This window comes from Phaenicophaeus curvirostris, chromosome 8, assembly GCF_032191515.1.
Source record: "Phaenicophaeus curvirostris isolate KB17595 chromosome 8, BPBGC_Pcur_1.0, whole genome shotgun sequence".
Classification (NCBI taxonomy): domain Eukaryota; kingdom Metazoa; phylum Chordata; class Aves; order Cuculiformes; family Cuculidae; genus Phaenicophaeus; species Phaenicophaeus curvirostris.
The window spans coordinates 40024419-40051836 of record NC_091399.1 but is presented as its reverse complement, the minus strand read 5'-3'; the positions used below and the strand labels follow the sequence as shown (position 1 = coordinate 40051836).

General features: G+C 42.9%; 1 pseudogene; it reads left to right on the top strand.

The window, feature by feature from the left end:
• Nucleotides 1–19110: 19110 nt before the first annotated feature.
• Nucleotides 19111–23686, top strand: LOC138723394 (tRNA wybutosine-synthesizing protein 3 homolog; annotated as a pseudogene).
• Nucleotides 23687–27418: the final 3732 nt, after the last annotated feature.

The following is a 27418-nucleotide window of genomic DNA, read 5'->3' as shown; positions in this document are numbered from 1 at the left end:
CAACAGCTCAACCTGTCCACTTGCATTCCATTGAGGAAAAAGGTGAGGCTGAATGGGAAACCATGGTGCCTTTTCGAGACGAACTGGAAAGTCTCTGTAATCACAGAAAGGAAACGGATCAAAGGAAAAGGCAATGCCTTTCTATCAGCCAGTCGCAATCGTTGTGTCTCATCTGCATCACCACCAAAGTGTCCAGCACTCTGAGGTCAGGTACATTGTTCACAGGTGTATTAATTAGCTGATAAGACTCTACTTCCTCCCCACACAGCAGCCTTGTCTCTTCGCTGTCGAGGAGTACCAAGATGGACACCCCTGCGACAAGCAAATACATCACCAATTTGGCCACTCAGTGCTTCAGCAGAACCAAAACCAGAGCCTCCTGTCTCAAAAAAATTAACTGTCACATGGTTTACGAGAGGTTAAATTACGCACAGAAAGTTTAGGATTCCTGGTGTGTGCCTGGAGCTGTTTCAGCTCCTCTGCAGAGGCACCGTTCAGCATCCAGGCCTGAAGGGCACTGAGGCTGCTACCCAGACCCGTGCTGGGGAGAGTGGGTTGTACTTCCTTCACCCACAAGTCAGAGTATCCTTCCTAACTGACCCGAGCACGTTCCAGCAGGAAGGAAGCCCCACCGTACTCCAGCAGTTTCCCTAGCAGGTGTGAATGGGTCTGGGGACAACAGGATCACACACAAAGAACACCTTCCAGACAGCTGCAATGAATGCCTCTCTGTGGGCACACTGCAGTGCACCCATAACCTCAGGGTATATAGGGAAGTGCAGGGATCTCTGCACCATCTTTCCATAACAAGTGAAAACACAAATCCACACACAGTGTGTCCTGTGAGCAGGAATGAGTAGTATGGTCTGTGAAATCAGTCTTTTTCCTCTAGGCCATTTCCTCTTCCCAATTTCCCAGAACACAGTTCACCTTTCACTGATGTGATGGAATAGCAGTGGCATAAAATAAATGGGAACTGGGCTCCCGCTATGCACTTTTCCTTCTGCAGCAGTAAGCAACACACATTGATGCACTATTGCAAGTCAGAAACAAAGAACCCCTATTTAAGGACAGTTTACTGATACAACTGCTTTATTAATCACACATCTCTGTACAAAACTAGTCAAACCTACAGCATTTTGTTAAATCAGTTCTCTAAATTCATTCTTTTGTTATTTGAAAAAGTAATTGTAACATCATTTTCAGTCATGAAACAGTAGATAAGGTTTAGTCTGGAGGCACACGTCTTGACTGAGCTCAGCTGAAATCATTTCAGTATCACATCAACATTTTAGCCAATCAAGAAGATGTTACTAGAGTCAATACAAACTCTTTGACTCTTTATCCTTACCTCCTTCCAACAGCTTGCCTTTGTAGACACAAAGGTTTTATCCTCCACAATGCTGCTGACAGACTTCAATTTCATCTCTGTAGTCAGTACTGTCATAACATAAATGCAAACCTTTTCCTAGGAAGATCATGGTAACAAATGCGTTGCTGTGTAACAAGGGCTTAGGGAATCCTCCAGAATTCTGCAGCAGAAAATACACAAAAAGTGCATTTGGCTTCCAGCTCTAATAAAAGGTGAACTCAAAGACCACATATATGTGGAATGCACTTGAGGTTTCCAGCCCTTTAAGACAGGCTTTGAGATGTTTAAATTGGGAAGAGTTTTGTAACATGCAGAAGGGCAATAAAATATTTTTAATTGAAAAGCCATTGCATTGAATTTCCCAGAATGGCAGGGACCAAGTTTGATTGTCTCTCCCAGTCCTGGGTTCCTACAATTTCCTTGCAGCAGTCAAGACTGGCTGGAGTGTAACAGAAGAAGTTTTCACACACTCACAGCATTTCCCCCATCCTGCTGAAGTTCTGGCACCAGATACAGTCAGAGGCAGGATCTTGACTAAGACAGAAGGATTGACTAAGACAGAAGGCCATGAGTAAGAGTTCCTACGCCTTTTTGTTCAAGCACCTTTTTAGCCCCAGCTGAAGAAAAACACCCAATGGTTTAGTATACAGAGAAAAGGGTGGCAGCTATGTATTTTAATAGTTATAATTTTTTTTTCTTTCAAAAATTCAGGGAATCTTTATGCAAACTAGATAGCCACATCTTTCAGCTTTAGGCAAATACACCCACAGGGAAGGTAATGTAACAATAAACAGAGAAGCAGACAGGAATAACTCACCTTTGGTAAAAGCTGCCCTCTGTCATTTGCTGCAGTGGTGGGATGGAATAATCTGCCTCTGAGCATCCTAGTTCTCACTGCTCTCACTGCATTTACGCTCTTGTCTCCCTTTTGCAGAGGGGGAGGTGGCACTGGTATCATATGATTGATGACTGGGAGTTGATACGGGGATATACCAGTTACGTATTCCACTGAATTCATAAGTGTTAACTCCTCTCCCCCTGCAAAAACATGTTAACCAGGTTAAGTAGGTGACACAAAAAATAGCTACCAAGCATATTGAACTACTCATGGTTTGACTGCTCTTTACAATTAGTAACACTCATGCCTCTCGAACAATTTCCTCACTTGGTGCTTGCCATTACGTTTATGAAAACCTTTATACGCTAAACCTCTTCGTTTTAATTTGCAAAGCAATGGACAGGCTGCTTGAAAATGTGGCCCTTATAGATCTAGACACCATCATTGTTAACCACATACTACTCATAACCATGCAGAGTTCTGCTTCCAGGCAGGCACAATACTGCACAACCCCACAGCACTGCTGCATTCTTTCCGATGGCAAGCAAATTCCAAAGCAGTCAGCCAGAATCTTCCAACAGTAACACTATTTGGCACCAATTATACAAGAAGTTGTTCAAAACGCTTCTTTGCCTTTGTAGCAGAGGTTTAGTCCTCCTTCTGAATGAATTGCAAACAGAGGACCAAGGCCCTGAAAAGCAAAACATCTCTAGAGAATAAATTCTGCAAACATTGCGTGCTCTGGATCCGAGTTCTGCATCATCTTCATGCTTTATGACTGATTTAGCTGTTTTGTCTGTTGTGAGCATTAAAGAAACAATGCAAATCACCCATAATTATAGAAGACATAGAAAGCATCAGGAAATTCTTGGAGGGAAGATCATGACCATCATAATATGGAACAAATGCACAGCAGCACAAAGTTATTCATGCATTTTCTGCCTGTCAGTGGCCACAGATCCAACATCCTCCATTCCCGTGGAACTCCTATCATACAGTCAATTACATAATGCTTTTCCTAGAAGAGAAGACAAGTCCAAATCTCACCTGAAAGTAACTGAATGCATATTAAGATCATGTTTGGCTACACCAAAAAGCTCTCATTCTCTGAACCCGCTAGTGTGATTCAGTAGTAGTAATGGTAAAAAAAGAAAGATGGTTTTTGCTACTTTTTAGCTGTAGATGAAGATGAAATCTTGTAAGACTGTGTGAAAATATTCCTGAGTTCTTGATCTTACCCAGATGGCTGCTTCCCTCTCTACATAGAGGAAAACCTATGTAGAGGTAGAAAAATTTGCACATAGAGAGATTTTAGACTATAAAAGACAAGTCACCACATTTTTCCGGGCTGTGATGAAAAACTGGGCATTAGACCACTAAGACAATGTCTTGAAAATGAAACAGAGATCAAAAAGGAGCATTTAAATAAAAGCTGATAAATATTTGGAAGGCGTGTTGCCTGCAGTATGCAGTTCTGCGAACTGCAGTACTAAAGCACTATTATAAAACTCTCCATGAATCTGCATTACCTCCAGAACGAAATCCAGCCTCACCCCACTGGCAAACTGCTGATCAGGCTCAAGTGTGTGGTGCTTTTGTTTACAGCTTGAAGCCTTTGGCGCAGACCCTATGGCAGCAGAGATACAAACTGGCGGGAGGCGAAGAGGTTGTAGCGTATTTCCTGGAGCTGTATTTGGTCACCAAGAAGTCTAAAAAGGAAAAAGAAAACAGCTACAAAATCTCAGTGGATCACTTCCAGTGCAGAGTAGACTCTTAAAATAAAAAATAGCACTGATCAATATATTTGGAAGTGATGAGTGCCTCTCAGGTATCCTGGGGAAACAAAATTTCCTGGACTGCCTCCAAAGAGCCAGACCACTTTAGGCATCGCTAACTGAGTATCCACAAACTGGAGCATCCAAAAGAATTCTTGGCCATAAATATAGTTTTTGCTACTGTCTCCTCACAGTGCAGCCTTGAAGCAAATGTAATGAACTGAAAGGAACTGTAGCAGCATGCTGTTTCGGTGGCTTCACCACATGGACATTCAGACAGTACACCACAAAAGCACTTTTGTGCTTGAGGCCACAGGAGCTTGAGGCCACAGCCCCTTGTCCCGTCCCCTGTCACTTGGGAGGCCAGCTCCCTCCTCTCCACAACCTCTTTTCAGGTAGTTACAGAGGTCTCCCCTCAGCCTTCTCTTCTCCAAGCTAAACGACCCCAGTTCCCTCAGCTGCTCCTCGTAAGGCTTGTTCTCCAGCCCCTTCATCATCTTTGTTGCCCTTCTCTGGACACACTCCAGAAAAAAAAAGCATCTAAATCATCTGAAACAGAAACCTAATTTTGTTAATCCACTAATTGATATAAATGTGACCATAAATCATACCACAGACAAAAGCAGATGCAAAGACAGAAAGCAGCATTTCTTATAAGCTGCTTTCTCCATATACTTACCCCGCCACTGGCTCCATGCACTAGCACGCTCTCTCCTGCTTTGGCATGCCCTCTGAGTGGAAAACAGAAAATATTGGCATGAAGATTGCAGTACACAGCCATTACGCATCAGATTGTATAAACCAATGTCAAATCTCATCTTTCACACAGTATGATTTCCAATTCATGTTATGGCTAAACAGGTACAGTCAGCTGGAGGCAAAATAAACTATATCACTTACAAATTTACGTACTGCACAGTTATGTTGTGCACCTAGCAGCAAGTCATGGTCTGGTACTGAACTTAAAGATTTTCACCTGTTACAGAACATAAAAGTAAACCATGCTGGTTCTAACAATTTGTTCCATCAAACTAAACCAGATGTCCAGACCTAAGCTCTCACCTAGCTGACATGAAGCCTGGCTTTAACTCATTACCCTGCCCTATGGCACAGACAGGGCTGTACATGAAGCCTCTCTGGCACAGAGGCTCAGGAAGAAGAGAAATTAGAAGAAGAAATTAGAAGAAATTAGAACTATTCCTGTTCTTCACTGGCTAAAGTAACAATTAGCACTGAGAGAGAGTTATACATTTTATTACGAGAATCTTATCGGAGAAGCCTTTCCAGGCCTGTTCTCTTGAGAAGAAATGTGTAACAGGAGAACACAGTTGCTAGCTTCTAGGTGACAATGATATGACAATGCCATCAGCATAACAAATTTAACTTAAGAGTTTTAAACATTTCCACTCATTGATCTCCTCTCCTTTTAGAGGACAATGAAAAAGCGGGCTTCAATTTTTTAAATATTCATAAGCAAAATGGATAAACTTAGATTTGACACCTTACTTTTGGAAAAGAGCACGATAAGCAGTGAAGTAGGGTATTGCAACTGCTGCTCCTTGTTTAAAGTCCAGTTTATCCGACAAAGAGAATTCCAAACATAGATTCCAAATGCAAAACCTAAAAAGTTTTCACAAACACAAAATAAACATTTCTCAATTATTTTTGCTTAAACGTGGAAAAGAGATATTCTCTTAATAAACCTTACAACACCTCAATATTGCCACTGTTCTGCAGAAGGGCCGGCTCAAGCCAAAATCCCACAGGCGATGTGGACATGCACAGCGGGCAGCACGTCACCTATGTATGCCCAGTGCCGTGGCACAACACCAGCTGTGGGGCCAAGACAGCACCCAGCCTGGCCCTTGGCCACTGGCAGAGCAATGCCAGGGCCCACAGAAGGCACAGGTACACAGCTCTGAGACTTCTGCTGCCAGCATGGTGACCTCCATAAACATCCAGCATGTGGATGGGGTGGGTCCGGTCTGCGGACACCGGGTAGTAACTGCTGCAGGGTAGTGCAATGGTTTCCCAAGCAGCTCGAGCATGCAAATGCACGAGCTTGGCCACTCGGCATTTTTGGGATGTCTGTCTGGGGCACACACACGGATTGCATCAGCTCTCACTCTGGACTGTCAGGGTGACCCCACTGTGTGCTGCCACTAGCTGGCAAAGGTGAAAAAAGCCAGCAAAGCAATAGAAACAGGATTAGCAGCAGAGCAACCACACAAAGATGATCCCATAAACAATCATGAATTAAAAATGAATGTATTTTCTACACCTGCCTTGAATGCAGTAACATGTTCTCCAACCCCTTCAATTACACCAGCCACATCTGAGCCTGGAGTGTAGGGTAAAGTTGGTTTTCTAGCGTAAGTCCCAGAACGAATATACTGATCAAAAACTACATATTCAAGATGAAAAGTTTTGGTTTGCATTCTTTATTCTGTTCTGAGTACGCCTATTATCATTCAATGCCATTATTTCTGTTCACAGAACTCATATATACCTGATTTTCTTTTGGAACAGGAATTACGACGTCTGACTGGATTTTAAGCACTTCAGGGCCACCAAATTCAAAAACTCTGACAGCTCTCATCAGATTTCTTGTGGCTGCCATAGTTATCAGAATATCTGCAGGGAAAAAAAAATATGATATTGCCATCATAATTTATTTTGCATTTTCAAAATAAAGAAAGCAAACAACCACCTGCCAAGCAACAGATTAAACAGAGCTTCACTCTTTATTTAAACTGGGGGAAGGAGAGTTGGTTTGGGCTTTTTTCTCAAAACTTGCAAAACGCAGAACATTTACCCCACCACTTGCAGGGCTTTATGGGTATTAAGAGAACCACATGCAAATAATTTTCCCATAGAAATGTTTCTACAGCAGCTCCTGTGAACAGGAGCTGTCACATCTGTACAGATATACAGCACTTTGGGGGGAAAACTGCTACAATTTACTGCTACACTCTGGCAAAAAAAAAGCCTGCTACACACAGGCCAACAGGGTTGTCTAACCAAGTGACATTCCAGTCACCGCTCCTGCAGGCTGTCAAACCTCCAGGTAAAAAAGGCAAAAAAAGTCTATTAATCAGCTATCACAAACAAAGGTACCCCTAGAACATTAAAACAAGCCAGGAAAGACTGAAATGCAGACATTTAAGATTCCAGTCCTTAATTCCACAACTGCATCTGTATGTGACAGCCCTGTGCTGCAGCTCACAGCTCACAGGCACTGCTGGACACAAGGAAAGCTTATCAACACCGGGAGGTGCAACTGCTCCAACCACACTCATTCCTGATGGGCTCCAACAAACCACCATGAGCATGGTACTCCTGCTAGGAAAGTTACACTTAAAGTAGGATAAAACACTGATCATCGACTAATCAGGAACTAAGACTGAATGTAAAATTTCATGATTCTGTTGATTCTTAACGTATCCTAGCAACAGACCCGAGGTACTTGCTCAAAGGACCTCATGTGACAATAGGATCCAAGTGTGCTTAGGAAAAGTACATACTAGCTACCCTACCCAAGTAGAACATACACCTGCAACAGCCAAAAGACCATCATAAATCTTGTGAAAGACAGAAGAATAGGTTTCAGGAGGCAAGAAAGATATACCTGAGCGGTCAAGTGGAGATAAGTGCGGGTCCAGCCAAGAAAAACCGACGAGTTTGCCAAAAGAACAAGAAGTAATAAAGACAATGCGAGGAAGACTACTTACTTCATCTGAGGAAGACTACTTACTTCATCAGGACGACCACCAGAGGGGGGCTACGCAGGCGCAATAGAGACTGATGTCGCAATAAGGCGATGAAGTAACCTACCTATACATATGTATTAGATAATGAAGTAACCTGTTGAATATACAATAGATTGCGAAACTTTTAGAGAATAAAAAGCGGACGCGATGTGACGGTCTTTGGAACCAGATCTGGGTGCGTACCCCTGGTTCCCGGGGCCTCGAAATAAAGCACCACATATAACCTCCTAGTGTGGTTATGTGTTTGTCATTCTGCTAACACTCCCACCACAGGACAGTTACACACAGGTCTGTCAGGAAGCTGATCCACTCAGAGAGAAGCACTTTACTTGTGACCTAGCAAAAAATCACGGAACAGCAGAGGCACATAGGAACCTTATAGGTATCAGGAGATCCCACTGCTGGCCAGCTCCAGTTATGGAACTTCAGGGCTGCAGACAGAGGCAGGCTTTTCCCAAAGATGATAACAGCTTTCACAAGGACCTGACTTCAACATTATTTTTTTTCCTAACTCTAGTCTGTAAGAAGCCTGCGTAGTTTTGGTTGTCTGTTCAAGCCAGAAAGAGCACTGGTCACAGGGATGTACACTACTAAGATTTCCCTTAGGACGTGGCAAAAATCCACTCTGCCAAGCAATTTCTGCAGTACAGGTCACTTTTATATGTTGTGATAACAAACCAAAAAGCAGCTTCTATTCTGCTCAGAAAAAAAATGGACCCATAAGTTTTAATAAACTATTCTGCAGCCCGGTGATGAACCTAGTATGGGGCCACCTTCAGAGGACTGGAAGCAGCCCGGTACTGGCTGGAGTGGCTGCAGGCAGGCAGACATCATCCCAGTGGCTCCAAGCACCTGGGGAACCCCAGACTCATCGGCACAAACCAGTTGCGGAATGGGGCAGGGCCCAGGGCCTGAGAGTGGGGGAAGCAGGGAAAGCAGCAGCAGCACAGCCCGTACAGAGAGCTCTGCCCCTCGGGATCATAACATCATAGAATGGTCTGCTTTGGAACAGACTTTAAATACCATCCAGTTCCAACTCCCCTGCCATGGCGGGGAACTCCTTCCACCAGACCAGGCTGCTCAAGGCCCTGTCCAACGTGGCCTTGAACGCTTCCAGGGATGGGGCATCCACAGCTTCCCTGGGCAACCTGTGCCAGTGCCTCACCATCCTCATTGGGAAGAAATTTCTCCTTATGTCTAGCCTAAATCTGCCTCTCTCCAGTTTATATCCACTGCAGCTAGTCCTGTCACCACAAACTTTTGTGAACAGTCCCACTCCAGCTTTCTTGTAGCTCCTTTCAGGTACCGTAAGGTCGCTAGAAGGTCTTTTCAGAGCCTTCTCCCAGGCTGAACAACAACAACTCTCTCAGGCTGTCCTCATAGCAGAGGTGCTCCAGCCCTCTGATCATCTTTGTAGCCCTCTTCTGGACCCGTTCCAACAGCTCCATAGTCTTCTTATGCCTCGAAATAAAGCACCACATATAACCTCCTAGTGTGGTTATGTGTTTGTCATTCTGCTAACAGTTTTTGGCAACCCAGGTGGGACCTCACGGGCATTGCTGAGGCGGCTCGCGCATCGATCCTGCTCCAGCCGGCACCGAGTGATTCTCGGGGAGCCATCGACCACGACCGACCTCCGCTGCTCCCGACGGACCAGGGATATTGGTAAGACACGGTGCTTTATCTGGAATGGTACCATTTGGGGTCTGGTAAAGCCTGCCTGTCAGACGCGGCGAAAGCTGCGCTTGGTTGGGCTCAGGGGTCTGGTAAAGCCTGCCTGTCAGACGCGGCGAAAGCTGCGCTTGGTTGGGCTCAGGGGTCTGGTAAAGCCTGCCTGTCAGACGCGGCGAAAGCTGCGCTTGGTTGGGCTCAGGAGCTCCGACGGGAAGCCTAGGCGCTGTCCATAAGACAGTGGCGAAAGCTCTGCAGGTTCGGCATCAGTGGTCTGGTCTGGTAATTCCGGAATTCTGGTATTTCTGGTATTTTGTAGTTTTGTTCTGCTCTCAGTAGTTTATACTTTCCTGTCTAGTTAATCCATTTTAAGCTGTTTGTGGTAAAAAGAAAAAAAAAAAAGAGAAAAAGGAAGAAAAAAACTAACAAAAAAAAAACAAAAACAAAAAAACTCAACCACAATGTCAATACCTAAGTCATCTCCATTAGGATGTATTTTGAGTCACTGGAAGGAGGGAGGATTTGGGCAGGATATGCAAAAAGGAAAGTTGATTGAATATTGTAATGTCTGGTGGACACAATATGAATTAGAAGACCAGGTTCATTGGCTAGAAAATGGGACTCTAGATTATAATACGATTTTTCAGTTAATGTTGTTTTGTAGACGAGAGGGAAAATGGGATGAAGTACCATATGTAGAACTGTTTTTTTATTTTAAGGCGGAATGATGAATGGAAAAGAGCATGCGGACTAATGGTTGTCAGTGTAAAATCAAATGGGCAATGTAATGGTTGTGTGGCTGAAAAAAGTGCATAAAATGTTTAGCAGTAGAAAATGCTTCACGACATCAGCAAGATGATGATTTTGATTTATTGATAACCCCCTCAGCCCCAGACCCCAGAAAGGGGGGATCGGGTAATGAGGGGAGGGACAGAAAGGGGGGGGATAGAAAATGCGAATATGAGGAGGAACAGGTTTATTCAGGTACTCCGATCTCTCATCGAACGCAGCAAAGAGAAATCCAGGGGAGGGAGGCTGGACGTCAGCCATCTAAGGCATTACTAGCACCACTGCGTCAGGGGGTCGGAGCGGAGGGTCCGGTATATGTTAAAGTGCCTTTTACGCCAGGAGATTTGATGCTTTGGAAACAGTCTGCTGGAGTTTATCGAGAAAACCCAGACAAGGTAGCAAGGGTAATAAAAATGATTCTAAAGACTCAGAATCCTGATTGGGATGATATTCAGGTGTTATTGGACACTTTGATGGATTCTACAGAAAAGGAGATGGTTCTGGGAAATTATGGAAACCAAAGCTGACTAGATTTAGAAAGCAGTGAACCCCTAGTGAAAATAAAATTAGGAGGGGAAGAGGTGCAATTTTTGGTGGATACTGGCGCAACATATTCAGTTTTAAATGATTTGTATGGAAAATAGGAAACAAAACTACTACAATAGTGGGGGCCACAGGGAAAGAGGAAATACGGCCATTCATGCGACCCTTAGAGTTACGATTTGGGGGAAAGGAATTAACACATGAATTCTTATATGTACCCGACTGCCCGGTTCCTCTTCTGGGACGGGACTTGTTATCTAAACTAAATGCAAAAATCAGCTTTGAAAATGGAGAATTGATTATGCAAGTCCCAGAATCGAACGTAGGAAAGATTTCAGTAGTAAAGGAAAATCCCAAACCTCAGATACCCAAGAAGGTAAAAGAGGCAGTAATCCCTACAGTTTGGGAAACAAGTATACCAGGAAAATCAAAAACTGCTCAACCGGTAATAGTGGAGTTAAAAGAGGGAGCAAGGCCAGTACAAATAAAACAGTATCCCATAAAATGGAAGCCCGATACGGAATAGTAGAAATCATTGAAAAATTTTTAAAATTTGGAATATTGGAGGAATGTAAGTCAGAATATAATACTCCAATCTTTCCAGTAAAGAAACCAAATGGGGAGTATAGGTTAGTACAAGATTTGAGGGCCATCAACAATATTACGAAAGATATACATCCAGTCGTAGCTAACCCATATACATTGTTGACATCTGTGAAAGAAAAATATAAATGGTTTACAGTAATTGATTTAAAAGATGCCTTCTTCTGCATTCCCCTTGACAAAGATAGTAGGAAACTTTTTGCTTTTGAGTGGGAAAACCCATATAATGGACGAAAAACGCAACTCACGTGGATGAGGCTCCCACAAGGATTCAGGAATAGCCCAACTCTTTTTGGAAACCAACTGGCGAAAAATTGGAGATCTGGACTACGCAAGGAAAAATTCAGGTACCAAGAACACAGTATCTTTTGTTACAATATGTAGATGACATATTCCTTGCAACAGAACAAGAATCATTATGCACACAAGTGACTATTGAGATTTTAAACCAACTGGGCCTAAATGGATACAAGGTTTCAAGAGAAAAAGCTCAAATTGCATGCACAACTGTATTGTATCTTGGATGTGAGATAACACAGGGACAACGAAGGTTAGGAACGGATCGTGTTAGAGCAATTTGTGCGATTCCAGAACCCCGGAACTTGCATGAACTGAGGACATTCTTGGGAATGGCAGGGTGGTGTAGGCTGTGGATAATGGACTATGGACTTATAGCAAAACCTCTGTATGAGGCACAAAAATTGCCTAATCTCATTTGGGAGGGACCTCAAAAGGAGGCCTTTAAGAAACTAAAAGAGGCCTTGACTAAGGCACCAGCATTGGACTTACCGGATTTAACAAAGACTTTCCAGTTGTTCGTTCACGAAAGACAACGATTAGCACTGGGTGTCTTAACACAGAAATTAGGAAGCTGGAAACGACCAGTGGGATACTTCTCTAAACAGTTGGACCCCGTTAGTGCAGGTTGGCCATCCTGCCTGAGAGCCGTAGCAGCAACTGTAATTCTGATACAAGAAGCCAGAAAATTGACTCTAGGAAAAAACATTGAAGTTTATATACCTTACATGGTGTTAACAGTCTTAGAACAAAAAGGGGGGCATTGGCTTTCCCCTAGCCGAATGATGAAGTTCCAAGCCATACTCACTGAACAGGATAATGTAAGTTTGAAAACAACTAACCTGTTAAACCCAGCAGCCTTTTTAGGTGCAGCAACAGAAGATGGTCCTTTGGAACATGATTGCATAGAAGTCATAGAACACACATATGCAACGAGACCGGACTTGAAAGATACTCCAATCGAACAGCCTGATCAAGAGCTCTTCACAGACGGGAGTAGCTTCGTGGAGAATGGGACGCGGTATGCAGGATATGCCGTGACCACACAGAGCATGGTAATAGAAGCACACGCCCTACCGGTGGGGACCTCAGCACAACGGGCAGAAATAATAGCCCTCACAAAGGCATTAGAATTAAGCAAAGATAAACGAGTAAACATATGAACAGATTCAAAATATGCCTTTGGAGTAGTTCATGTACACGGAACTTTATGGAAAGAACGAGGATTATTATCCTCGCAGGGAACCAATATAAAATACCAAAAAGAAATTTTAAACTTGATATCTGCTGTGCAATTACCAGAGCAGGCAGCGATCATGCATTGCAAGGCACATCAAGGAGGAGACTCTAAGGTGGCCGAAGGAAACACATTAGCAGATCGAACGGCTCGGTGGATAGCACGACAGGTACAGACGATGATGGCCTTGATACCTACCAAGGTAAGCCTTTTACAAGATTACCTGACACAGAAACCGAAATACTCGGAAGAGGACAAGAAATTGGCCAATTTAATGAAGGCAAACCTAAATTCTGAAGGATGGTACGTAACTACAACTGGACAAATAATTGTACCTCCTGTCATTATGCGGGCAATTCTACAGGCAGAACATCAAAAGTGCCATTGGAGAGCAGAAGCATTAGTGACTTATCTGAAACGAAGCATAATTTCAGCACAGATGTTAACAATGGCAAAATCTGTAAATTCAAAATGTGAACTTTGCTTGAGGAATAATCCTGTGGTTAGGAGGAGAGTAGAAATGGGACACATCAGAGTAGGCATGGAACCAGGAGATTATTGGCAAATAGACTTTGTAGAATTACCTAAAGCTCAAGGGTACAAATATTTGTTAGTTGGGGTCGACACTTTTTCTGGATGGCCAGAAGCCTTTCCCTGTCGCACCAATCAAGCCAAAGAAACAGTGAAATGGTTGTTGAGGGAAATTATCCCTAGGTTTGGGGTTCCCTTAGGTCTATCGTCTGATAGGGGACCACACTTTGTAGCCACAATTGTACAAGAAGTAAGTAAGGCATTGGGAATTTCCTGGAGTCTCCATACCCCATGGAGACCACAATCTAGTGGACAAGTAGAAAAGATGAATCAGACGATAAAAAGACAGGTCAGTAAAATATGCCAAGAAGCTAAAATTCAATGGCCCCAGGCATTACCAATAGCCCTTCTAAGAATAAGGATAAAGCCTAGGAGTGGGATGGGACTGAGTCCTTATGAAATCCTCTTTGGGAAACCATATGAGTTGCCACAACCAAACCCAAACATGCATATTAAAGGACACCAAGATGTGTACAACTATATGTTATCTCTTGATAGAACTTTGACACAGCTACGAAGGGCCTTGATCTGGAACCGTCCAGTGTCATTAGAGAATTCAGTACACGAAATTAAACCGGAAGACTAGGTCTACGTCCGCGACTGGAGTGAAGAGCCACTGAAACAACGGTGGAATGGACCATACCGGGTGCTGCTAACAACTTTCACTGCGATAAAGGTAAAAGGAATAGACTCTTGGATCCACTACACACGAGTAAAGAAGGCACCCAAGAACTGGAGAGTCGAAGTAGTCGGACCAACGAGACTGAAGCTGAAAAGCAAGTAAAATGTTGTACTTCGAGTACGGGACTTTGATTATAGTTTGGTCCTTGATACCTATAATAAGTGTCACATCTCTAGAAATTTCATGTAAGAGAGAAACAAGCAAGTATACCATTGGACAAAATGCCATTCTGTCTTGCAAGTTTCAAAGTCATGTCCCAATGAAAAAGAAATTAATTCAGATTTTTTTTGGGAAAAGGTGTCTAGAACTTGTGGAGCACCTGAAACAATCTATAATAGCAAAGATTTGAGGTTAGATGGTTACAAACAAGAACTATGAGGGACATGGAAACTTAAAGGGAAAGTATCGAACAAGTTTTATCCGCGAAATCCCATACGAGGTGAAACAAAACTGGAGCTGACAAATTTAACTTTGACTGACCAAGGAAAATATAGGTGTTTTGTGGGAGCAGGAAGTAATGTAGACTATGGAAAAAGAACACTGATAATAAATCCCCTTCAAGACCATGGAATAAAAGCAGGGCATACACATTATCCGGCTCCTCTGGGTAGTGAGGCACTTATTTACTGCCTCCTAGAGGACCCCCAGCCTGAGGAATTTGGATGGATAAAGGAAGAAAAAGCAGTTCTAAGTGATAAAAGACACTCAATAGAATTGAGACTGGGAGGAATGTTAGTCCAGATTATTAAAGGGATAAAAAGATCCGACTTGGGAACTTACAGATGCCAGTATCAAAATGCTACTACCTTTGGATATAGCGAAATCAATATTACTGAAGCCAGAGTGAAACGAGCCATAGAACTGACCCAGGCACCCCAGGAGATTTATGTTCAAAAGAAAGATACTGAAAAAATTTGATGATTGGGTTAATCAAGGATTTTGCTAGAATGCAAAATACAAGTAAGATTACAGCATGCTTGCCTTTACCAAAAACGGGTGGAGAACCGATAAACTGGGGAATATTGACTTTCCCACTCCCAGAGGTAAAAGAAAATAAAACCGAATGTAAACAAATAATAACACCCATACAGGAAAAACAGAAAATAAGTATAAGAAGGGAGTGGAGAACTGCAGGAAGTCGAAGCGATTGTGAAAAATTACCAAATTATAAGTTCACACGTATCGGACGATTTAAAGATGTAGGATGGTGTTCATATGATGAAATAAAGGAAATAGTGAGGGAAAGAAATACAATGGAATGGGTGTGCCAGAAAAGAAATGATACAGAACAAAATTGGGACACAGTTTGGTCAACAAGTATTTTACAAAAATTCCAATACGGAAGAGAAACATCTTAATATTTTAAATGGACAGGAAAACAAAGTAGTGACAAATTACCAGTAAATGGCCGGATCAGTAGAGATCCTATTGATAGCGTTCCATGGTAGAATTATTCTAAAATTTTAGATTGTGACCTAGACCCTGAAGAGATCACCATACCTCCAGTTAAAATGGCTCTAATAGTAGGGTGTGCCTGTCAGGGATTTAAGGTCGGGGGGAAAGGTAATACAAGTACCAGTTAATAGAATAGACTGTAAATATTCGACAGTACGCAGTATGGGTAATTTTGTTTGGGCATCTAATGATGGAACTTGGACTACACATTTATCAATGGAGGGTCCAGTTAAAGAAATAACTCTGGGGTTGCCTACCCTGTGCCCAATTTAGAAGCGATTCCCCTTCAGAGGTAAATTGGAAACTTTACAAATTCGTGCTAAAAGAGACATAGAAAATGATATTAAAGACATAGATGACACTTGGCAGAAGCCTGAGACAGGAGTTAAAGTGAGATGGGCATTAAAATCCCTTTTTGCCCAAATAGCGACGTATCGTAATAGAGAAATGATTTACAAACTAATTGGACAAACTGAAAGATTGGCAAAAATAACAAAGAAGGGATTTCGAGATTTAAACTTGCAACTACAGGCGACAACGAAAATGACTTTGCAGAACAGAATGGCATTAGACATGCTCTTGTTAAAAGAACATGGTGTCTGTGGATATCTCAAAGATCGAACTGATCACTGCTGTGTGCATATACCTAATGTCACAGCCGATGTGGAATATGATATCTCGCAATTGGGAAAAATAGAAAGAGAAGCTGAAAAAGAGAAAGAAAAAATTGGTCAAAATTGGGTTGGGGCATTATTTGATAGGTTAAGCATCCATGTTACTGGCTGAATACACTCTCTCATTCAAACGTTATTCACACTTTTGCTTATATTCCTTACAATCTATCTAGTGTATTTGTGTATCTGGAGAGAAATTACTCACAAACAAAACTGGACACACAAAATTATTGGAGCAGTGACACGAGAATATCCACAGCACCCAATACCCCCATCAACTTACCAAGAAACAGTTACATGAAATGAAAATACTTGCTAAGGTGAAGTATTTTCAAAGGGGGGAAATGCTAGGAAAGTTACACTTAAAGTAGGATAAAACACTGATCATCGACTAATCAGGAACTAAGACTGAATGTAAAATTTCATGATTCTGTTGATTCTTAACGTATCCTAGCAACAGACCCGAGGTACTTGCTCAAAGGACCTCATGTGACAATAGGATCCAAGTGTGCTTAGGAAAAGTACATACTAGCTACCCTACCCAAGTAGAACATACACCTGCAACAGCCAAAAGACCACCATAAATCTTGTGAAAGACAGAAGAATAGGTTTCAGGAGGCAAGAAAGATATACCTGAGCGGTCAAGTGGAGATAAGTGCGGGTCCAGCCAAGAAAAACTGACGAGTTTGCCAAAAGAACAAGAAGTAATAAAGACAATGCGAGGAAGACTACTTACTTCATCTGAGGAAGACTACTTACTTCATCTGAGGAAGACTACTTACTTCATCAGGACGACCACCAGAGGGGGGCTACGCAGGCGCAATAGAGACTGATGTCGCAATAAGGTGATGAAGTAACCTACCTATACATATGTATTAGATAATGAAGTAACCTGTTGAATATACAATAGATTGCGAAACTTTTAGAGAATAAAAAGCGGACGCGATGTGACGGTCTTTGGAACCAGATCTGGGTGCGTACCCCTGGTTCCCGGGGCCTCGAAATAAAGCACCACATATAACCTCCTAGTGTGGTTATGTGTTTGTCATTCTGCTAACACTCCCACCACAGGACAGTTACACACAGGTCTGTCAGGAAGCTGATCCACTCAGAGAGAAGCACTTTACTTGTGACCTAGCAAAAAATCACGGAACAGCAGAGGCACATAGGAACCTTATAGGTATCAGGAGATCCCACTGCTGGCCAGCTCCAGTTATGGAACTTCAGGGCTGCAGACAGAGGCAGGCTTTTCCCAAAGATGATAACAGCTTTCACAAGGACCTGACTTCAACATTATTTTTTTTCCTAACTCTAGTCTGTAAGAAGCCTGCGTAGTTTTGGTTGTCTGTTCAAGCCAGAAAGAGCACTGGTCACAGGGATGTACACTACTAAGATTTCCCTTAGGACGTGGCAAAAATCCACTCTGCCAAGCAATTTCTGCAGTACAGGTCACTTTTATATGTTGTGATAACAAACCAAAAAGCAGCTTCTATTCTGCTCAGAAAAAAAATGGACCCATAAGTTTTAATAAACTATTCTGCAGCCCGGTGATGAACCTAGTATGGGGCCACCTTCAGAGGACTGGAAGCAGCCCGGTACTGGCTGGAGTGGCTGCAGGCAGGCAGACATCATCCCAGTGGCTCCAAGCACCTGGGGAACCCCAGACTCATCGGCACAAACCAGTTGCGGAATGGGGCAGGGCCCAGGGCCTGAGAGTGGGGGAAGCAGGGAAAGCAGCAGCAGCACAGCCCGTACAGAGAGCTCTGCCCCTCGGGATCATAACATCATAGAATGGTCTGCTTTGGAACAGACTTTAAATACCATCCAGTTCCAACTCCCCTGCCATGGCGGGGAACTCCTTCCACCAGACCAGGCTGCTCAAGGCCCTGTCCAACGTGGCCTTGAACGCTTCCAGGGATGGGGCATCCACAGCTTCCCTGGGCAACCTGTGCCAGTGCCTCACCATCCTCATTGGGAAGAAATTTCTCCTTATGTCTAGCCTAAATCTGCCTCTCTCCAGTTTATATCCACTGCAGCTAGTCCTGTCACCACAAACTTTTGTGAACAGTCCCACTCCAGCTTTCTTGTAGCTCCTTTCAGGTACCGTAAGGTCGCTAGAAGGTCTTTTCAGAGCCTTCTCCCAGGCTGAACAACAACAACTCTCTCAGGCTGTCCTCATAGCAGAGGTGCTCCAGCCCTCTGATCATCTTTGTAGCCCTCTTCTGGACCCGTTCCAACAGCTCCATAGTCTTCTTATGTTGAGGATTCTAGAACTGGACACAATACTCCAGGTGGGGTCTCACGAGAGAGGAATAGAGGGGCAGAATCACTTCACTCGCCCTGCTGGCCACGCTTCTTTTGATGCGGCCCAGGACACGGTTGGCCTTCTGGGCTGTGAGTGCACATTGCTGGCTTATGTCGAGCTTCTCATCAACCAGCACCCCCAGGTCCTTCTCTGCAGGGCTGCTCTCAATCACGTCGTCCTCCATCCTGTATTGAAACTGGGGATAGCCCTGACCCAGGTGTAGGACCTTGGCCTTGTTGAACCTCATGAGGTTTCCCCAGGCCTATTTCTCCAGCCTGTCCAGGTCCCTCTGGATTACATTCCGTTCTTCCATGAGGAGCATGGATAAATCCGTTTTAAACTACTCCTATATGAATATATTTTCGTACCTTGAGAAAACACGCTTTTTTAAAAGCAACGTTATTTATGATGAAGGACTCTTTTCTTTACACAAAATCAAAGATCATGTATCTGTAGTGCCACTTTAATTCTTTCTCTCTGTCTCCAGGATATAAACAGGTCTGAGATCCAGAAGAAAATCTGCACCTGGCTCACGGTAACACATGAAATGTGTAACAAAGACGATGTGGTAAGAGGACATTATGGTACAACTTCTGTATTTATGTAATGCAGGATTCCTAATGTCATGATAAAAATGGCACGTAAATGGAAAGAAATGTTCAGGTGTTTTTATGACTGTTACTGAGATGAATCAGCACTCTAATTTAAAAATAAACTGTCCTCTAGTTGCTCTACTTAACAGATTCTCAAGAGCTGTTTTTAGGAGAATGCTTTTAAGCTTAAGACCAAGTTCCCTGCCTAGTTGTAAATGCAGCCAATATGAAATGTGACTGATTTTGTATGGTCAGAAGTCACATAATCCCCACATCTCAATAGCTTCTCAAGAAGTCAGGAATAGGTGTTGCTTCTGTCACAGAACACTGACTTTCAGAAAATGATTTATGAAAATCTCGGATGAAGTGAGCCTTGGTTTTGCAAAGCCGTGGCTCTGTTCAAAATGAAAGCTGTCCTGTCCAGAAGTGAAATAAGCTCAGTTTCTGTCGAATGCTTGCTGGTCTTTGGGCAGTGATATAAGAGTCATTAGCAGGTGCCACAGGGTGAAATACAAAAAATGTATTCCTCACTGACACCACAGTGACAATTGCTGTATCAAACCACGCATTTCACTGGTTGAAGTTCTGTATCAGGCAGCATTGAGATGATGCTTTCTGGAAAAGCAGCGCTCCAGAGAAAATAGGAATTACTAACTTAGCTGTTCAGAAAGACCGGCTTCCAACTTAAAATAAGAACATTTACAGAGGAGATTCTACACAAACACATTTAAGTAGTTTTCAATTTTTGAAGGAAAGTGGAGAGTGCTACTTCAGCAGTTTTCTTTTATGCCATCATGTCTTAAAAAAAGCATATGAATCTGATTATTTTATTGAATATTTTCATTTTGCAAGAAAGATGAGAAGGGCTGGACAAGACAGCAAAGGAAAGGGTAACAGCTGACATCTCTCCAGTTAACGCAGCACATTTCTTAGTGCTGTAAATTGAGCAAGTGAAGGCAAACGGGGGGGGATGGTGCTTCTGGTTAAATAATCATGAAACGAAATAAGTCATATAACTGCCTCAGAGCAACTTTTCTGAATGGAAAAATGTAGTATCAGCCCTTAGAGCCGCTCTGCAAAAAAGATAGCATAGAAGAGTAGGGAAATTGTACTGATAAGCCCTGTGGAATATCATACAGCTTTCTCCACGCTTGCAAATCCAGGAAAAATTGCCATTAGTGTCTCAGTCTTCTGGCACAGCTCAGGGGGTCTGAAGGTGATGTCTTGCATTTTACAATTATGAAGTTACTTCCCTCTTTTTTTTCTTTCCTTGTCTTGTGTATATATGCATCTAATTTCAACTTTGACTTTTTTACCTTTGTAAAGGTGTTATTCTTTAAACTAGGATTCAAATGTGATCAAGTCTGTTAGGCCACAAATTTAATCTGCTGAACCTGAGAAGAGTTTCTAAAGTTGAGGAATGTGCTTCAGAAGTAAATGTCTTTTATTTTAAAGAACAGCTTTAAGTAACTGAATAGTTGTGCTTGGGTTTCACATGGTTGCAGCAACACAGCCCTCAGTCTGTGCTGTCTGACTGAATCTATTTGTTTGCATGTAGGAAGACACAAACAGAGAAGCGTACATCTTTAAAGTCTCTCTTGCTATGAATTGCTATCAAACCTCAAGCTTAGCAAACTGAATCATGGAAATCCATGAGATTTCTGTGTATTACAAGCAATGAAAAATTAAAAGCAGCTGAACGTGATTCCTTGGAGTTCATGGGCTGCATTTTAATGCTTGTTTCACACATGGACTAGGTACTTTTTTTCTTTCTTTCTTTTTGTTTTTGTTTTTTCTTTCTTTTGTAGCCCATCTCCAGTGTTAATATAAATATTTTGGTGTTTTTTCCAGATGGCAGCACTTGAGAAAGCTACTGGTGATGTTGTGCTCAAGTTTGAACCATTTGTTCTTCACGTGCAGTGTCAAGAGATGCAGGATGCACAGCTTCTGGTAAAATTACATTGAGTAACAGTATCACAATATTGTTCTCTTATATTCTGTGCTGCAAAGGAAAAAGTGTTGGCTCCTGAGCAAGCTCTAGCACTTTAGAATAGTCCCAGATGTGCTATATGTTTAATAACCAAGGTATTAAAAGTAAGCTAATGAAGAAAACACAGCTTTAAAGTGAGTAGAGATTTTGCTTTCCATTTTAAAATCAAAATTACTCAACTGCAGCTTGGTTTGCAAGCTGAAGCAGATTGCCTGCTAAAAAGCTTTTCCAGCGAGCTCAGGTTGCTTTCATGGGCTGAAAGTGACGGTGTTTGTAGACAGCATTTTGCTGCCAGCCAGGCCATTTGGCTCCTGTGTTGCAGCTCATTGAATAGTACCTTTGCCTTCTGCTTTTCTAGCCTGACTCCAGAGAGTAATGCATGATGCGTTTGTTCCTTCATTGATCTAGAAGAGAGCTGATTAGCTGCTTTTATAGCATTGCTGCCCTTCTAGCTGTACAAGAGTAGCATGACTGAGTGCATGGCTACCAGATAATGCAGTGCCGTGCCCAGAGAGATGGTCATGTCCCATCTGCAGTGACGGGTTTAGATTGGACAGTCAGGATTGACTGGAGCTCTCTTAAAACTGCCCACTATTTGTGACACTACATGGGTTTGATCTTAAAAACATTTTAATGTATCTATTTTCCTGTATTAATCTGGGGAGATGGTTTGGAATAAGTTTTTTGCAAAACTGAGACTGAGCTGCATTGCAACCTACTGGGAATTATTCCTTGCTGTGAAAGTGTGTGAGACTTGTTTAAGGTATCTTTTTTTTTCCTCAGCATTCAGTGGCTGTTGATTCTGGGTTCAGGAACTCTGGTATTACAGTTGGCAGAGGAGGAAAAAATATGATGGTAAGGACTTTTCTACTGACCTGTAAGGAATATAACAGAATCCCATCATTACTTGTAGCCTCAGTTTTTTTACAAGCCAAGATCTGTGCTGTAACGTGATTGATTGCTTTCACAGGCCATGCTGTAGCACTGCAAATTCTTTCTGCCTCATTTGACAGCAAACTAAGCAATTCTGTGGGAGAGTGGTTTTTTTCCTTTAGTAAATTCCCCATAATATTCAAACAACCTTAATAAAATAAAAAACTTTATTCTAGAGAAATCCTTCTCTGTGTGTTTTTAGGCTGTCCGGAGCACTCATTGCTTAGAAGTTCCATTGAGCCACAAGGGGAAATTGATGGTCTCTGAAGAATATATTGAATTGTTGGATTCCACTAGTCCTGTTCATTACATCTAAATCTGAAAGTGAAAAATGCACAGGAGAGATTGTTTAAATAAAAAAAACAAACCAAAACACAAACTAGACAGCTCTTACAAAGTCTAAAATACAATTTCAATTAATTGTTTGAGCTCCAAAGGCTATAAAGTATTTAAGGAAAAACCTGTAAGCGACATGAGTTTGCAGACTTTGTTATTAAGTGTGGTTTGAGTTTCTTTTCTCATGTTAACAGCATTTGTTATTCTAACACAGTGGCCATCTCAGCAGAATTCAGGTGGCAATACATGCTTTAAACCACTAAATGCTTTGCATAGTTTGCAAAACTGAGGATTTTTGAGGGTGGTGGAGAGTTACACACAGTACAATTGTGTCCAGCTGAGGAAGAGAACAGGCAGAAGTGCCAGAGTGCGAGGGACACAGATACTGGTGAGGCACCTATGTATACGTAACCAGAGGAGTTTCTTTTTATATGTCCACTGGGAATCTCTGTAGTGGTTAAAGTTAGCAGTGACTGCTCATAGCAGCAGTCCATCTGATTGCTAATGCTGTCAGTCATTAAACATTTAACCTGATACCGTTTCTAGTTTCTGTAAGGTTAACAGGGTCTTCATGGCACTTGAGTGCCTCCACCACTTGATTGCTAACATCCAGGCATTACAGAGTGGAGTAGCAGGACACGCACAAGGACACGCCCTGGTATTTCTGATTATCCTTCCAGTGTTGGCTAGAACATCTCAATGTCAGTAACAATTTTCTTCTCTTGGCACATTTTGGTGATATTACAAAAGCATTTGTTTGTTCAGTTTTGCAGATCCTGAGCAAACCTACAAAAGTAATACTGACATAATTTGTTTCTTTCTAGATTCTACAGAAGCTTAGAGTCAGCTTTGCAAACTGCCGCTGGTGCAAATGACTTGCATTCTGAGGGGATGGAGAGGAGTCGCTCTGTGTATGTTCGTAGAAGGAAAAGGAAGACAGTTCACAGACAAAGAGTATGCTCCTCTCCCAAGGATCAGCATGAAGAGCTGGAGCCTGAGGATGATATAGAAAACAGTCTTGATATTTTTGCTGATATCATGATCTAGACTAAAGCAAACTGAATAACAATTGTAATGCTCTTTGTAAGAGACAGAAATACTGCTCTGTTCTAAGCAGTAACACTCCTATGGATGTTTACCAGAAAAAAGGTAATTAAACAGAATTGTGCACAGGTTCAATGCCAGAGAACAAAACCTTAGAAGGTTTTGGGTGTTGTTTTTTTTAAAAGCACTGTCTTTTACTCTGTCTGCTAGTCATCACAGAAATAACTGGTTTGGTACAGCCTTTGGCTATGTCCTCAGTGGTGGCGTTTTGTGTCCATATGCTGAGTTTAGGCCTTCTGATTTTCACCGACCAGAGAAACTCTAAAAGCCTAGTTGTTATCGCTGAAGGTTTTTAATCCCTGTAGGAGCTTTGCCAGCAGTACAGATGCCCGTCTCAGAACAGGACAAAGCTACGTGTCAGCCAGCTGAAGGACAGTTGCTGGTGTGGAGATAAGAACAGAAAACTAGAAGTTGGGTCCTGCTCTGTGCCAGCTTCAGCCACTGTGTCCTGGATCCTTTCTGGCCGTTGCACTGGGCAGCAGTGTTGATGTTGTTTTCCTGCACTTTGCTGTGTTTCAGGCCCCAGCCCCCTGTGTGTTGCCATGTTCTGCTTCCCTTGGCCAGTGGCCGTTAAGTGTTATTTTCCTTTGAGTCTTGTAGCCAGCTCCATACATTGATTTTGCTCCCTTACATCTCATTCCATGTGGCTGGTGCCCAGCCTCCGTTCTAGCTGTCGGGCATAAGGTCATCCCAAGTGTACCCTAACAGGCTTTCTTCCCAGGCTGTGAAGCATCGGCACTCAACAACTGTTAAGCACAAACCAGCGCAATAATGTGCACATTCCTGTATTGCACCCCTGGAAAATTCACTCCTTACTCCAGGTGTATTTTGCAGAACAATGGTGAATTTGTGAACATTTGCAGCAATGGATCCTGAGCCTGCCCTGCTTTTTATGCCCCTAGTAATACACTAACACTGCAAAACAAGGCCCTGACTGAAGGAAAATGGTTTATTTGGTGCGGTAGCTCCAAGTTCACAGAGCAGGGAGTTGTCTGTTGGGAAATGGTTAAGTGAACAAGGACATGTTCCCTTGAAGGAGCTGTATAAACCATCTCCCTGATGAGCTGGGAGCAGCTGGCTGTACAAGCTATTCTTTTTGATAACATTAAGCCTGACTCTAAGATAAGTCAGCACGTAGCCTAGAACATTGTAACCAAAACAGGACTTTTTGTCCTTGAACATAGAAACTATAGCAGGATGTTAGAAGCAAAATATCAGGTAGTAGTTAATGAATATTAACATAGGGGGCAATATGAATATGGCCAATGAACATGTATTTGCATGCTGTTACTAACCAATGAAATTATAATACGATGATGTAATCAAGTAGAAGAAAAGTATATAACCTGACTTGTTTTGAATAAAGACAACCTTGCTTTATCAATCATATTGATTTGACTGCTTGAGTCCCTCCCGCCGTGGCAAGTGGCGCCCGAACAGGGACCCGAAGACCTGACTGGACCGGGACCTGATATGGTCACCATCCTGACCGGCAGGAGCTCGGAAAAGCACCGGTAGCAGCGACCAGGGGGCAAAAGATTGACGCTGGCTGGAACAGGAAACTCGATCCGTGCCTGAAGAGACCTTATAGAAGGGGTTCGCCGTCCGACGAGGGCCAATGCAAACGTAAGGCTGCACCATTTATGTGATATAGGGCAAGTTACCAGTAACAATGGAAAAGCAAGTGGCCCTAGGTTTACTTCAATGCTTTTTAGAAAAGCGAAAGGTACAGGATATAAATCTTAAAAAGGAATTACCAGGGCTGACAATCCCTTTGATCCGGGTCCGAGAGACACCGACAAGGAGCCCAATCCACCCCCTCACTGTCCCTCAGACCAACAGGCGCGAGCCAGGAGGGAGGCACAGCAGCAGGGAGAAGTTGAAATATTGCAAGCTTTGATCTGTGTGCGGCACGGCAGTCTGCGCTGGGGACTAATTAGTGACGAAGCGATGCGGGGGATGTGGGCCATTCACAGGGGAGGTTTGGGATGCAGGGGGTGCGGGACGGCAGCGGGTGCAGGGGCGGCTGCGGTGCAAAGCGTGGGGGCAGGTTCATTCCTGCACTCCAAAACTGGGAAGAAGGGAAAAAGAAAATGAAAAAGTTTAGTTTGGGATTTTGTTTTACTGCCTTTTTCTACCTCTAATGGAATTCGTAGACCTAAAATGATTTGGCAGAACATTTTTCACCCAGCTCTAATCTTGATATTTTAAGCTGCTTTTGACATGGAAACTACTGAACAAACAGCTCTGAATCGCTACATCCATAGCTGTGAGGATTGGCATCGTTGCCACACAGAGGTATTATTGCCTGTGCCTGTCATTTCAGATTTGGCTTTCTATCTTTTAAAATGCATTTTTCCAATTAATTTGTGAGTTACTTTAGTTTTCTGTGTGTTCATAATAGTAGTAATAATTCCAACAATTATTATAAAAATAGCATACGGAACTGGTAGTTACAATCAGCTATAGGAAAAATCTGAGGCATACCTGACATTAAGCTCACTGAAAAGAATGTGTCTATATGACAACCAAAGCAAAAAAGGTGGCTTTGGTTTCAGCTATTTCAGTAAGAACATATGTTCAATTTCTTGTAATTCTTAATATACCTAATTTTTCTTAAATTTTTGAGCAATTAATGTCATAGTTTTATTTTCATCCTTACTACTTATTTTTTTATTTAATTTTGTAAGACTAGCTTTTTACTTTGGAATTCTTCCAGGCCTCAGACTGTGGGTGGGAGGGTCCAAGGAGGAGACATGAATCTCCTTGGTGACCAGTCCTTTGCTGTCTCTAATTCACTCCAAGCTTCAGGAACAGAGGGGGTTTGTTTTATTTTTGTTTTCTCCCTGGCAAGGCTGCACATCAGGACCCCTTGGTGGTCAGCCTGCCCTTTGCTGTGTCTTGTGCTGCAGTTTCAAGCCCAGGAGCAGTGGTGTGAGTTTGGGAGTGGTGCTTCCAGCTGTGAGGATTGTAGCTTGCTGGGGCGCTCGGTGTGGTGTTTGCCTGTGAGGCAGTGCCATTTGGCTGGTGCCCATCGATCCCGCTGGCTGTGCCGCAGTTTGTGGTAGCTGGACTTGCCATGTCTCTTCCTCGTGTGCAGAGAAGTCAGCCACAGCACAGTCCCTCTGCCCCCCAAGAATCAACACTGTGTTACTCCACTGCTTTTCTCCTGGCAGACTCAATGAGATTTTCAGGGGACCATGATGAGGATGTCATCACCACTTAGCCCTAAATGCACCTGGATCCTTTAGCTGTTTTAGGATTCGGGCTTGGCAGAGCCCACATGGTCACTGCTGTGCCTGTGTCCAGGAGTCGCTGCCTGGGGAGCAGACCAACAGTCAGGCTACAGGTATGCCAGTCCTGTGGGTCCTGCAAAGCAGCTGGAGGCATTCCTGGCCCTGGCTTTGCTTCCTCTTCTGCTGCAAGATCTCAAAAGTTCTGCAGTCTTTGTTACCTGGTGCTGGGTTTTCCCTGTCCTAAACTCATGGTGTTGTCCTTCCTGTTCTGTGCTTAGTTCCAGATGCTGAGCCATACATGGCACTGCTGCATTTCCAGGAACTCCTGCTCCTCTGATATCTTACACATCCTTTGGTCAAACTATATAATAAATTCATCTTAGAGAAATTATTGTTATCATCAGTTAATTTCTTTAGAGAGAGGGAACAAATAATTTTCTCCCGTGCCTTGTCAGCTGGCTTGGCACTGGCTTTCAACAAGGAGCGTTGGGTCCAGGGACAGTCTGAGCAGGGAAGCACATAGCTCAACAGGAACAGAATTGCACCAAAAGCAAACAAAACAGCATTACAAGTGCAACTTTCTCTGTGTTTCAGTGCTGTTAGTGCTGAGCCAATGTAGGTGTA